The 14,196-nt window shown below is 29.6% G+C and overlaps 1 pseudogene; it reads right to left on the bottom strand.

The window, feature by feature from the left end:
* Window positions 1-679: 679 nt before the first annotated feature.
* On the bottom strand, window positions 680-1,125 carry LOC109175551 (annotated as a pseudogene).
* Between the last annotated feature and the right edge of the window lie 13,071 nt (window positions 1,126-14,196).

The raw sequence follows: 14,196 nt of genomic DNA, 5'->3' as shown, positions 1-14,196 counted from the left end.
TTTATGTTGTTTTTGAATATTTTGTTTGAAAAAGAAAAACTTATGTTATTCTTCTTTGGGATAAGGGTCAAATAAACCCTCCAATTATATATCAAAGTGCAATTAGACCCTCAAACTAAAAAAAACATTCAATTGAACCCTTAAAGTGATTAAAAGTGTGCAATTAACCTATTTAACAGGTTACCAAAAAGGTAACCGGTTAATTTGAATTCCTTTAACATCTACGTGGCATTTGATTTAAAAAAATTTTAAAAAATAGTTGTCCACGGTGAGAAGCGGCCGGATTCTTAGTCAGATCCGACGAAGAAGCTGACAGGCTTCTCCGTGAACGAATTCTCTATTCAGATTTGGACGAAGAAGCCCACTGACTTCTCAACGGAGAAGCCATGGTTGCAAGCTGCCATGTCGACATGTCGTTGTGTACTTGTGTGCTGGGTTTTTTTTTTTTTTTTTTTTTTTCTTTTGAATTCTTTTTGACATGGAAGAATGTAGTTTTCATTTCCTTCCTCAAATGTATATTCACACAGGCTAAGAACATGGTACTAATAACAACAATACACAGTAAAACTTAGTAAAAACTGGACTAAATTCTATCTACCCAAGGGAGGAAAGTGCTATTCTGGAACAAAATCAAAATCATATCAATGCCTGATCACCATAGGAAGTTTCTTCCCTGCATCTAATCTTCATCGGCGGAGGCTTGAACGAGCCGCCGGTCTTCTTGGGAAGCAGAAAGTTGTGAATGTTGGGCATGACGCCGCCATTAACAATAGTCACATCTCCGAACAACTTGCTCAGCTCCTCGTCGTTCCTCACGGCCTAATCCTCGTCTTCTTGTTGTTCCTCACCGCATTTCCAGCCAATTCGAGGACCTTAGCAAAGAGATATATAGACCGGAGCTCCGGCACCAACACGCTCCGACCGGAGCTCCGGCACCAACACGCTCCGTGTACTTTCTGGCCTTGAGGAACCAAGTGATACGACTGACGGGGAACTGGAGACCGGCCTTGCTGCTCCGGGACTGAGCCTTCTTCGCGGCACTGGAACCGAGAGTCTTTCTACGTCCGACCATCGCTACTATCACCGCCAACGAACTAAAACAGAGAAAAACCGAAAGCAGGAAGAGGATTTACATGTTCGTAGAGAGAACAAATGCGAGTGGTAAAAAATAAGTTTAAAAATTAGTAACCTATTAATAAGGTTAATTGCACACTTTCAATCAGTTTAAGGGTTCAATTGAATGTTTTTTTAGTTTGAGGGTCTAATTGCACTTTGATATATAGTTGGGGGGTTTATTTGACCTTTATCCCTTCTTCTTTTGAATATTGTTAAATGTTCTTCAAAAAAATTATTTCTTATATAAATATTTTGTTTGCTTATAATTTATATATCTTTTTTTTTTTTATAATATTGTAGTTGCTATATAATAATATTATTTGATTTCATGAATAGTAAAGTACTCCTTTTCATTCACTTTGGTACAAATAAAAAACGATCCTAGCATGTTTGAAGTCTTGGCAAGAAAGCATTATCTTGGTTAAAGGGTGCCTGGCAGCCGGTAGTGTTAAAGATGGATTTCCAAAACATTTGTCATCTTCTCAACTCTCCCTCACTTGATTACTCTTACACTGGTTGTGTTATTCATGATTGTCGGTGATTAGTTAGGCAGTTTGAAATAGTGACCTTTCATTTTATCAATAGATTAGCAAATTTGTTAGCCCACACTCTAGTTAAGATGGCAGATTCCCAGTCTAATTCCCCTCTTAGACAACTACAAGGAAAATGCACAAAGACAACACTGCACAGACAACAAATTTTTTTTTTTTTAATAAAAGTGTTGTCTTTTGTGTAAAAGACAACAGTTTTGTTCAAAACCGTTGTCTTTGACGCAACACTTTATCAAAGACAATGATTTTTACCGAACCATGGTCTTTAGTATGTCGTCTTTGTGCATTTTGTAAAAAGACAACACCCAAAGACAACAATTTTTAAAATGAAATCAAACGTTTTGTACAAGATTCCATTTCCAGTTCTAGTTCTTCCAATATAGGGATCGTGAATTGCCAATTCAAAACCAAAATTGAATTGCCATCATATCTAGTAATACATTCTCAAAGATACTAAGAACTAACCCTAAATTGATAATTAAAATCTAAATTGATTAAAAATCCTTGAGTTGTATTAAGAATTTATAAGTTCTGCTAAATGATAGTGAAATGAACACATAGTATTAATGTTATCATATCTCTAGATTTGAAATGATCACATAGTATTAATGTTATCCTATCTCTAGAGTTGCATGCTACACCTTTCAATCATATGACGATATAAACATGCAAGTGGTATCTCGATCTCAAATACATGCATCAAACAAGAATCAATAAGTCAAGAAAAATTAATTCAAAAACAATAAAAGCACATGATTGAATCAACAATAAACAATTGAATTAAGTTAAAAATAACAATTAATCACAATGTCTCATCATATGGTTTATGACAAATACAAGTACTACAAGTTTAGCCTCTAAACATAATGAAAAAAAGCAATGAATTCATAAAAGCAACAAGGAAATTAAAGGACATGAAAAATCGTTTGATTTAAATCAAATCTTATATTGGAACTTTAAAAGCACTCCAATTCAAAGATGTGTTCTTGATATAGTTGAAAGTCTCCAAAGCTTCATTGAAATATAAATTCCTTGAAGTTTAGTATCACAAAGTTTTTCAAATCAACTAGAAAAGCAACTTTTATAGAAAGTCAACAAGTAACAGATACTAGTGACACGATGCATGTCAATGTCTTATATCTTCTTTAAAAAAAAAAAAAAGATTTGCAAAGATAATTTTTCTTTCTTAGTCCAATATTCAACAACACACCCCTAGACATGAGAGTGTCTTGGACTTGTCATCCTCCCTAGTGAATTTTTCTTTATTAGTCTAATATTCAACAACACACCCCTCACATAGGGCAATAATTGCCCTATGTGTCTAAAAATGTTTTTCTTTTTGTTGGTCAAAACACATGGAAATAAAATAATAAGCAATTAAGTATCAAAAGCCTACCAAAATTAATTTATACACAATTAAGAATGCTATAAATTAGAAGAAAAAACATAGGCGCAAATGATGAGCACTTATTAAACTCCTCACACTTAAGCATTTGCTTGCTCTCAAGCAAATATAACACAAATATGAGCTCCAAACAATAATGACATCAACCAAAATTATCTTCAAAAACTTCGCAAGAATAAATCCATCACAATGGATTCCTACAATCTAAAATTATATCCCACAATAGATGTTAACAACCTCTTACGAAAAACACTCAATTACTCGAGTCTTGCAAGAGATTATCTCTCACTCACAATCTTACGCTCAAGACATGATATGAAAGGATTGCAATTATATTGGTTTAGGAGAAATGATCATAACTCTTGTCAATATAAGAAAAGAAAGAAAATGCAAGTCTTTTTTTTTTTTTTTTTGGAATACTACTGACTCTATTACAAAGTATAAGTTAAATCGTCATTTTTCACAATCAGTCTCAAATATCAAATTATTAATTTGAAGTACATACACATCTCTCATTAAGTTGAAAATCTTAAGAATTTAATCTTTCTGTCTCTCTCTCCTCATCCTCTAGGACCTCTTCACATCAAACATCCTCCCCTTTGCATTTTCATTTTGCTCAGTAGGTAGAATACTTTCACTTAGCATTGCCTTTTTCTTAGCCTACAAACTCTCATGCCTTTTAATTTTCATTTGGTGGTAATCTCAAAGTCTCTCCTTTTGCCTTGTGTCATACAATAATCATACAATAAAAACATTTATTTAAAACATTACCACCTATCGCTCTAATAGACTAAACTTGCGCATTATTCTTATCAAGTAAAGACAAAAAAGTCATATGGATAAAATAGAGCTCAACTTTTAACAAGTAATTCAAAAGAAAATTAAAGTCAAAGCTCACTTGACTCATGAGTGTGTGCAAATGTAGTTCTAGAATGCTCATTGTTTGGCTCATGTATGTAGTCACTCTTACATATTTCAATTTGAAATATCATTAGGACACCACTGAATGCATACTAATCATTCATGCAAATCAAATTATCATCATACTTAAAGACTTACACTGCTTTCAATATATGTGATGTAGATAAAGGACTAAAGAATAAGGGAGAGAGAGCTGGATTAATAATTATAAGTCTATAAATGTCATATGTAGATAATCTACCTTAATTAACACCAATTGTTTGATGTTGTTGGATCCATTTATATATCATTAATTTAATTATTTGTTGCTCAATTATTGCAAAATCTTGAACTACACTTATATATTGTTATTAAGTATAACAATATATTGTTGCAAAGTATTTTTTTTTTTTTTATATTAGGCGGTAAGTTAAAAGGGAGGATTTTGTTTTTAATAATAGTATTGACTGATTAGATTAATACTAAAATAATGCCCTATAATTTTAATCTAAATTATTAATAACCGATTTTTTTTAAATTTTTTTAAAAATTTTTGCAAAATCTTTCTTATATTCATATTCATTAGATTAATAGTAAAATAATGCGTAAAAGTAATTTTAAAACATTATGACTTCTTGAATTACGGATTCTTTTCCATTTTTCCTTTTTACTGCTAACTTTATTATAATTAAGTGTTTCGGCGGGAAGTTAAAATGGAGGATTTTGTTTTTAATAATAGTATAGGAGTATAGATTATTAATAACCAATTCTTTTTTTTTTTTTTTTTTTGCAAAATCTTCCTTATATTCATTAGATTAATAGTAAAATAACGCCATGTAATTTTAATCTAAATTATTAATAAGCGATTAATTTTTTTTTTTGTTTGCAAAATCTTCCTTATATTCATATTGTGAGCATATAATATATATAAACATAAATGTGCAATTCAACCATTAGCTTAGGTTTTTAGTTGAGATGGAGCACGTGATTCAATTTTGTATCAGAGCCATATCAAAGGTTATGAGTTTGAATCTCGGGTTGGAGCCCATCAAAAGTAATCAGCTTAAGCTTCTCAAATGCTACTCTTATTATAAGTATTCGGGCGAAAAGTTAAAAATGATGGTTTTGTTTTTAATAATAGTATATATAGATATAGATTATTAATAATTGATTCTTTTCCATTTTTTTTGCAAAATCTTCATTATATTCATTAGATCAATATTAAAATAACGATCTGTAATTTTAATCTAAATTATAAATAACATATTCTTTTCCCTTTTTTTTTTGAAAAATATTCCTTATATTCATATTCATTAGATTAATAGTAAAATAATGCGTTGAAATAATTTTAAAACATTATGGTTTCTCGAATTCCGTATTCTTTTTTATTTTTTTTACTGCTAACCTTATTATTATTATTAAGTGTTTGGATGGGAAGTTAAAAAGGAGATTTTTTTTTTTTTTTAATAATAGTATTGATTGATTGGAGTAGTACGTGAAGGAATAGTATTGTTGAATAGGAATAGGAATTTTAATATTGTTTTATTGTATTACGAAATATGAATTTTTATGTAGAATTGTAGTACGGATAGGAAAGTAGGAAACAATATATCCTATTAGGAATTGTATTACACTATTTTACAATATTACGCAAATCTTAATATTATGGAACTATTTTGGAATGGAAATTAAAATTGAGAATTTTGTTTTTATTAATAGTATAGATTATTCAAATAAAGTATTCTTTTTTTTTTTTTTTAAAAATCTTTATAATTTGAAATTTAGCATTGTGTATTTAATATTATTTTTTGTGTAATTTTAAATATATAAATTTTATATACTAATACGAAACTAAATATTATAAAAGTTAAATTATAAATAATTTGAGTTAAGTCTCGTTAATTAAACCAAACATAAAAATAAATGAAATAATATGTTTACTATTCTAACTTTAATATTCTTTATTTTTAAAAACTGGTTTTATATTATTTAAGAAAAATGATAGCTAACTATCATGTAGTGTTATGGCATCCCGGTTACCATTCTAAATGGATGGTCATATATAGGTTCGAAACCCGATGACGGGGGCTTAGATTCTTTGAGGTGAAATTATTTGAGAAAGTATAGAACGGATATTGTCTTGTAAAGAATCATGAGTATTTCAAAATAAAAAAAATCACACACACACAAAATAAAAAAGTAAAAACACATTATTATTACTCTTTGTCAACTTAACCCTTAAAACCTGGACACAAGGGATCGTGGTAATATGGTAATTTGTGCAAGGCGAGAGGGGCTCCGGGTGGGGGAAGATTTAATTGAAAAAAAAAAGAAAAGAATCATGAGTATTTTTTTTTTTTAAATCATGAGTATTTCAAAAAAAAAAAAACTAAGAAAAATGATAAATATACTTATCAGATTTTATTAGCGAAATAAAACAATAAAAAACAAAATCACACACACACACAAAATAAAAAGTAAAAACACGTGATTATTACTCTTTGTCAACCTAACCCCTAAAACTTGGGCACAAGGGGTCATGTTAATATGGTAGTTTGCGCAAGGTGAGAGGGGTCCGAGTGAGGGAAGATTTAATTAAAAAAAAAAAAAAAAAAAAGATTCATTGCAGCTGTTCATCTGTCCAAATCTATGAATCAAAAATATTGTTTTTGTTTAAAATTTTATTTCTTTCTTTTAAAATAATATTTCACTTGGCGCAAAAAATAAAATAAAATAAAATCTTACCCAAAAAAAGATAAAATAAAAATCACCACTATCATTGCTCAAGATGGTTGGTTCAATTGCATTTAATGGTAATCGTGTATGAAAAATGGATGGCTAGGATTGGTTTTCCCAAATGGAGGGTGGAGATGTTGGTGGGCATCACTTTCTATCATATTCACAAGATACCAATTTATTGGCGGTGTACTTGAGTATCTCAATTTGGTAAGAAGTGCATAAAGTCAAATCTCTTAACCTGGGCAATCTTATTGCTGGATTGTTTTCATGTTGTAGTCCCAATTATAACTTATTGAGTATCTTTATCCTTGCAAATTTCTCACTCTAAAAAAAATGTGTCTCATTTTTACATCATTAATTTGTAAATCATTTACTATTCACACTATATAAATGTAAATCTAATCAACTTTCAAAAGTGAACTCCAATATATTAAAATAACATTATTAATTTATATTAATTACACTTAAATATTAAAAATGGAAAGAAACAAAATTTTTTTAAAAAGAAATACACAAGCTGCCGCAGCTGCTATTGCGACAGCTTTTGTACAAGATTTGCAAATTTACAAATCCTATTAACCAATAAATAAATAAATATATATATATATATATATATATATATATATATGATGTGGCATTTTGCCACATCATTTTGCCAATAGCAAATTGGCTGGAATAATCCTAGCCTTACAAACATCTCTTTATTTATTTATTTATTTATTTTGGATAAATCATGAGGAATTGAGGGAAGGCACACGATGTGGTAAATACCTTAAGTACCACAAGTACATAGCGTACAAGGTCAAATCGTAGGTCGGTCTACTAATGATCTGCATGCTAGTTTAAGTTTTTAAGCTTGGTTGGTGACGTAAGGTTAGAGGTTCTCGAGCTAAATATGACTAAGCAGAAGTCTCTCCAAAAGTCTCTCCTCCTCGCATTTAATGCGCTATTTATAGGGGAGTTAGGAGAATACATGCAGAAGCTCGGCATGCGCGACACATGCTACTCATGCAGAGGGGCAAGCCGGAGGCCTCGAGGACTTCACCATGTGCCCGAAGATCCATGATGCTTTCACTTTATCCGCCGTCGGGTTAAGTTAATGGGATCGCAGACCAACTCTCGAAGTGAAGGAGGTCGGGTTGGTTACCCCGCTTCCCAACCTAAGAAGATCGGGAAGGATCCTGGATCTGAGGCCGCTAACCTATCCCTGGTCAGTATATCAGGGAGGTCGGGCCGAATTGTTTCAGGTCGGCAGATGGTCGGGAATAATTCCCCTCGGCGATCCGCCTGTATACCTAGCAGGCATATAGTACAGTCAAGTACGGGTCCCTACGTATATTCCCTATCAGCACAGTAGACAAAATAGATTATTGTTGATATTTTAAATTTCATTAAAATAATAATAAATGTGTAGCATTCAAAAAAAAAAAAAAATGTGTTGTGATAATTATATAATGGTAATATAGATTATTGTCTTAAAAACAATTTTGCAATTATGGTGTCGATATCAACTCAGTGTTCAGGTGTTGTTCTTCAAATTTTATACATTTATCTCTATATTCATACACTCATATTAGAGATTGGATACTCACACTTTATAGAGTTTTTTAGGAAGAGATGAGGGATACAAGAGAACAAGGAAAGTAATAAAGAACTTATAGGATGTCTGATCTTATGCTTCTCCAATGCCTTCTTTATATAGTGACTCGATAATCGCAAATTATGTTGTGCAATCGTGTGCACCATGCAAAAACAACGTCGTTTTGACTAAAAACGCGCGTCCCACTTAAAAAAAAAAATCAGGTTCGATTCCTGACAATAGTATTTTTTTTTGTACATAATTTGAATTATATATCCACAAATTCATAACTATACATCCACAAATTCATAACTATATATCCACAGTGAATGAATTACACAAAATCCAGAATGAATGAACTAAATATCCATAAATTTATAACTATATATCCACAAACTCATAACTATATATCCACAATAATGCTGTTGAGGGGAATCAAAACTATTTTTTTTTTTTTAAATGAGACACGCGTTTTTAATCAAAACGACATCATTTTGCAACCGTGTGCACCATGCATAGTGCACATGGTTGCACAGCATAACTATTGCCCTATAATATAATGCTTATGAGGAAATCCAGATTGATAATATTCTCAAAAACTAATAGAATTTTGTCGCATACATTTCTTAAAGAACCTCTGGCCCATTATATTATTTGTTATGATATTCTTTTATCAAGTAAATGAATGAATCTTAAACTCCTAAATGAGATAAAATCAAATGACATGTGTCTTACAATGAACAACCGGTAATGACCACATAGCATCATAATGCCCATGAATACTTTAGAAAGATCGTCTTTAGTCTTTTATAGAAGAGGACAATAATTATCAATTGGTATATGATTTTATCAAATTTATATTAGTATAGGCTGCTGAGCAAATAATATATCTACAAATCTACAAATACAAATCTATTAAGAGTCAATAATGTTAGGCCTTAAAATGAATGGTTCATATTATTTTGATTTTAGTATTATTTAAGAATTTTCCTTATTTACATTCTATTATATTATTCACTTCCCTTAAATAACCTAAATTCCGTTAGTATAAACTTTAGTAACGGAATATTCCGTTAACTATTTATTATTCTTAACTTACTCATTAATTTCTATAAAAAGGTCTTAGGTTCGAACCTCATCCCAATTGGAGTTGGCATAATTGTTAAACATATACTACGAATATATTATATATATAATATAAAATTTAACATAAACTTTGGTCAATTTGACCGACTAAATACATAGCATTCAAAGTTGAGCATCAAAGATTATAAATCAGGAACTTTAAACATCATTTAATTTTCTTACATTTAAAAAAAAAAAATTATGTTAAGTTTTTTTTTTCTTTTATTAATCTTCTTTTGATTATTTAGAACAAAACTTAATATTTCAATTATGCTTTTGCATTATTGGAATGATTTAGGTCATTATGGTATTAATATTTTTTGTATGTATTTTTATAATGGTACAATTGTACATTACTTTACAAATATTATACTATTATTTTTTTATCGGACAAAATTGTTCTTACATTATTGTCAGACCTGCACGACCTAACTACAAAGTTGTTGATCATAAATACAATTACACATGGACTCTAAAAGGGTACGACCATTTTTTAAAGAATTGACAATGTTGACATCCCACTGACCTCAATTGAATAAGTTTACACATCAGAATATTATCAATGCTTGAAAACTTCTAAAGAAATTTGTAAGTTAATTTAATTTTTACTATATCATTATAACAATATCTATTGTGACCATATATTTTGAATTATTTATTATCAATCGACAGCAATTGTAGCAATTGTCATTGACAAACTCTCAACAACGAATGGAAATTAAAAAAATCAATGATTTCATTATTTTTGTTGATGAAAAGTATGTACGCCACTTTATTACTCTTATTAAATTAAATAAATTAGTAGCCACAACAAAAAATAATACATATGCATTTAATTAATTTAGAATTAGATGTCTATAATGCCTTTATTTAAAAAAATTATTCAATATAAAAAATTTAAAAATAGATATAATTTTATTTTATTTTTTTTGGATAATTTCATTAGTTATATTATCTTTATTTTCTACCATTCAAAGGTTCCTTACCTTCAAATTTATTAATTTATTATATTCACTACATTGTTCATTGTCTTCTTTTTACATCATCTTGTAATTAAATATCAAAGTTATAATACAAAATATGTTATATATATTTATTTACCAAGTATATATTTTATACAAATATAATAAATATTAATATTTTGTTCAATACTTTCACATGATAACCTACGATACACCTCTCACAACACATGAAACATGTAGGAGAAAAATTACCACTACCAAATATTAATAGTTGCTTGTAAGACCAAGAGATCATAGTACAACTAAGATCACAGTCATATACACAGCAAGCCAAATCTAAAGCTTCATACACTATAATCTTATTGCACGATGTATCCCTCTAGGCTGCTACCACCAGTAACCCAATTGCACATGACACACACTACCAATTAAAAAAAAAAACAAAACAAAAAACAAAACAAAAAAAACAAAAAAAAAAAACAAAAAAGAGGACATGTACTGAAGATGAAGATAATGATAATGCTACCCAAAAGAGAATTAGAGAAATTTAAATCAAAAGTAGTATTTATTTAGACTATCGTTTTTAGACTAAGTATTTAGACTAGCGTTATTATAAAGTTGCAAACATTTATTTTAGTGACAATTATAATCAATCTCTCATATATTATCTTGCATTTATATACTTTAAATTACCAATTTAAATAAACAAATTCAATATTTATTTACCTATGTATGAACGTCTCATATGTAATATTGCATTGATATTTTGAAATACTTATTTAAAAATAATTATTGGGCATTATTTCATTCGCGCAAAGCGCGTAAAAAAAAAACATGTTTCAATTTGCATGTGCTCCATTTCAACTAAAAGCATAAGCTGATAGTTGGATTGCACATTTATGTTTATATATGTTCAACACGTTCGCTTACGTGTGCGAGCCGATTACTTTTGATGGGCTCCAAACAACACGTGGATCATAGCCTCTTTAGCATGACTCTGATACCAAATTGAAACATGTGCTTCATCTCAATTAAAAATCTAAATTGATAGTTGAATTGCATGGTTATGTTTGTATATGCTCAACACCCACCCTAACTTCTAGATCGTTAAGAGCAATCTATGATCAACCTCCCAAACATCAAGCCATGAACCTCTATCTCAATAGGCCCTTGGGATTCGAGTTTAGCCTTTTAGAAGAATGAACCTCTATCTCAATAGGACCATCCAACTCATAAAGATGGATATTGACCATAAATTCCTTACCTATTGTGTTGTAAACTCAATCTCCTTAATGTGTCAAAAATCAAATTAAACTTGATTTATTCATTTAGGGTCGGTTTGAGAATTTAGAAAATGTTTTTGCAAAAATATTTTTTTAGAAACTAACTTATTTTTAGCATTTTTTATTATTTGGTTAAAAGTCAAAACATTGTATTTTTTTATTTGATTATATATTTTATAAAAATCATTTTCTAAATTTTCAAGCAAACCTTTAGTAAAGATCAATCAAGTTGCTTTTAGATTTCACATACTCTAGAGAGTATTTTACTTGTTTTTTTTTTTTCTTGAATGTTATTTTTGGTGGAAACCACACATTGTGGTCCGGGTCTTTCTCTGTCCGTTTAACGGTCCAGGTCCACCCGGTTCGCTCCGAGAGGCACAGAAGCTGGCCCAAAGGGAATCGTCACTTGTGGGAATCAAACCCGGGTTTTCTTGAATGTTATTGACTGTATTACAATGTAGTATTTGTTCATAACTACTTTCTCAATCTACTAAAGAACAAAGAGTCAATAACGCCTCCACTGAAACTCGAACTCACAATGTTTTATATGGGAATCCAACCTGAGTGTCGTGCTTGGCTTACTTGCAATTTTAATTGTCTTAGAATTTCGTTTCTAACTTGATCAAAGACACTCATTTGACAAAATTCCTAGTGAGTCTCAATAAATATTTGGGCCTAGTTAATCCCAGAATTCCATGATTGTAAATATATATGTTTTTACCCAATCAAGTTTATGACAATGGGTTTCAAAAAAAAAAGTGTGTGACAATGGAATCATATTCATAATGGATCGGCTATATAAATCTATTAACTACACATCAACATACGTCAATAGACTGCATATATTATATAGGCAATTTATATCGTGGATTAGGGTCCAAATAGCATTGTGGACCCTGGATCAAAATGACGTCGTTTGATGTGTAAGTTTTAACAAATTTCGTAACTTCTCGTTTCTCATGTTTTAACACAAAATTTTAATTTATTCTATGCACAGAATTTTTACGCTTAATGTACAGAAATGCATAACATGATGTACAAAAACGCATAACACGATATACATACACATATTTTCTATTTTACTTATTCTCAGATCTGATTTATGTAAATAATTTATGGCATATAAGCACATAATTGCATAATACAAGACATAAATTCGTAAAATAAGACACACAATATGTTTTGTGTTATACAACTACTAATCAATTTCATGTACAGAATCCTCACGCTTAATGTATAGAATTGGATAACATGATGTACAGAAACGCATAACACAATACACATACACATGTTTTCTATTTTACTTATTCTCAGATCTGATTTGTGTAAATAATTTATGTTATATAGGCATATAATTGCATAATACAAGACATAAATTCATAAAATAAGACACACAATATGTTTTGTGTTATACAACTACTAATCAATTTCATGTACATAATCCTTATGCTTAATGTACAGAATTGCATAACATGATGTACAGAAATGCATAACACGATATACATATGCATGTTTTCTATTTTACTTCGAGATACATACACATATTTTCTATTTTATTTATTCTTATATCTGATTTGTGTAAATAATTAATGTCCTATAGGCATATAATTTCATAATACAAGACATAAATTCGTAAAATAAGACACACACTATGTTTTGTATTATACAACTACTAATCAATTTTAGGTACATAATCTTTCCGCTTAAGGTACAGAATTTCATAACATAATGCACAGAAAAACAAGATGTATAGAAACATGCTTTACATTAAAAAAAAAAAAAAAACTCTATAACGCGAACTGAAAAACAAACAGTTTCGGTTAAAATTAAATGTCAAAACGACGTCGTATATAATCAGGGATCGCGGTATAACGATTGTATTATATAAGACCAAGTATGATTTATTAGGAACATTAAAACTCCCTAATAACACAAGTAATTTTTTTTTCCAAATTTTAATTATATGCAAGGGATAAAAAATGATGGAAATCGTATCTCCACATAATTTTAACAAGTTAAATACATCAATAAACATTATAACAACGTAACATCGAGAGAAAAAAAAATTTGAGTTCAGTCATAGCTTTGATAGACATACATGATGGTACAAATCAAATATCAAAATGAGCGACTGAAAAGTGAGTTTTCAATTTGCAAAAAAAAAAAGTTTTTAATTCTCGGGTGCACTCTTCTAGAACACGTTAATTCTAATATTAAAAAACTAATTGTAATTTTAATTATTTTAGAATTAATGTTCGTAACCACCATGTTAAATTCCAGATTAAGCATATACTTTATGAAGGTTACAAACTGATTTTAAAATAAGTTTTAATGTTAGGTTAAATGTCATTTGACCACCTCGATCTCCTATATATATAAGCAATGGTTGAGAAGATGGATTTACGTGTCAAATACATATTCAAACTTTTTCTCTCCAAAAAAATCTATGTAATTGTTCCTCCAAAAACTTTGTATTTTACCCGTGTTCTCGTTCATCGAATTTATGTTTTGAGTGTTCAAACTTTAAATTGAAAAT

The sequence above is a fragment of the Ipomoea nil genome, unplaced genomic scaffold (assembly GCF_001879475.1).
Source record: "Ipomoea nil cultivar Tokyo-kokei standard unplaced genomic scaffold, Asagao_1.1 scaffold0688, whole genome shotgun sequence".
NCBI lineage: Eukaryota > Viridiplantae > Streptophyta > Magnoliopsida > Solanales > Convolvulaceae > Ipomoea > Ipomoea nil.
Note: the sequence above shows the minus strand (reverse complement) of the source record. Positions and strands in the feature narration are given on the sequence as shown.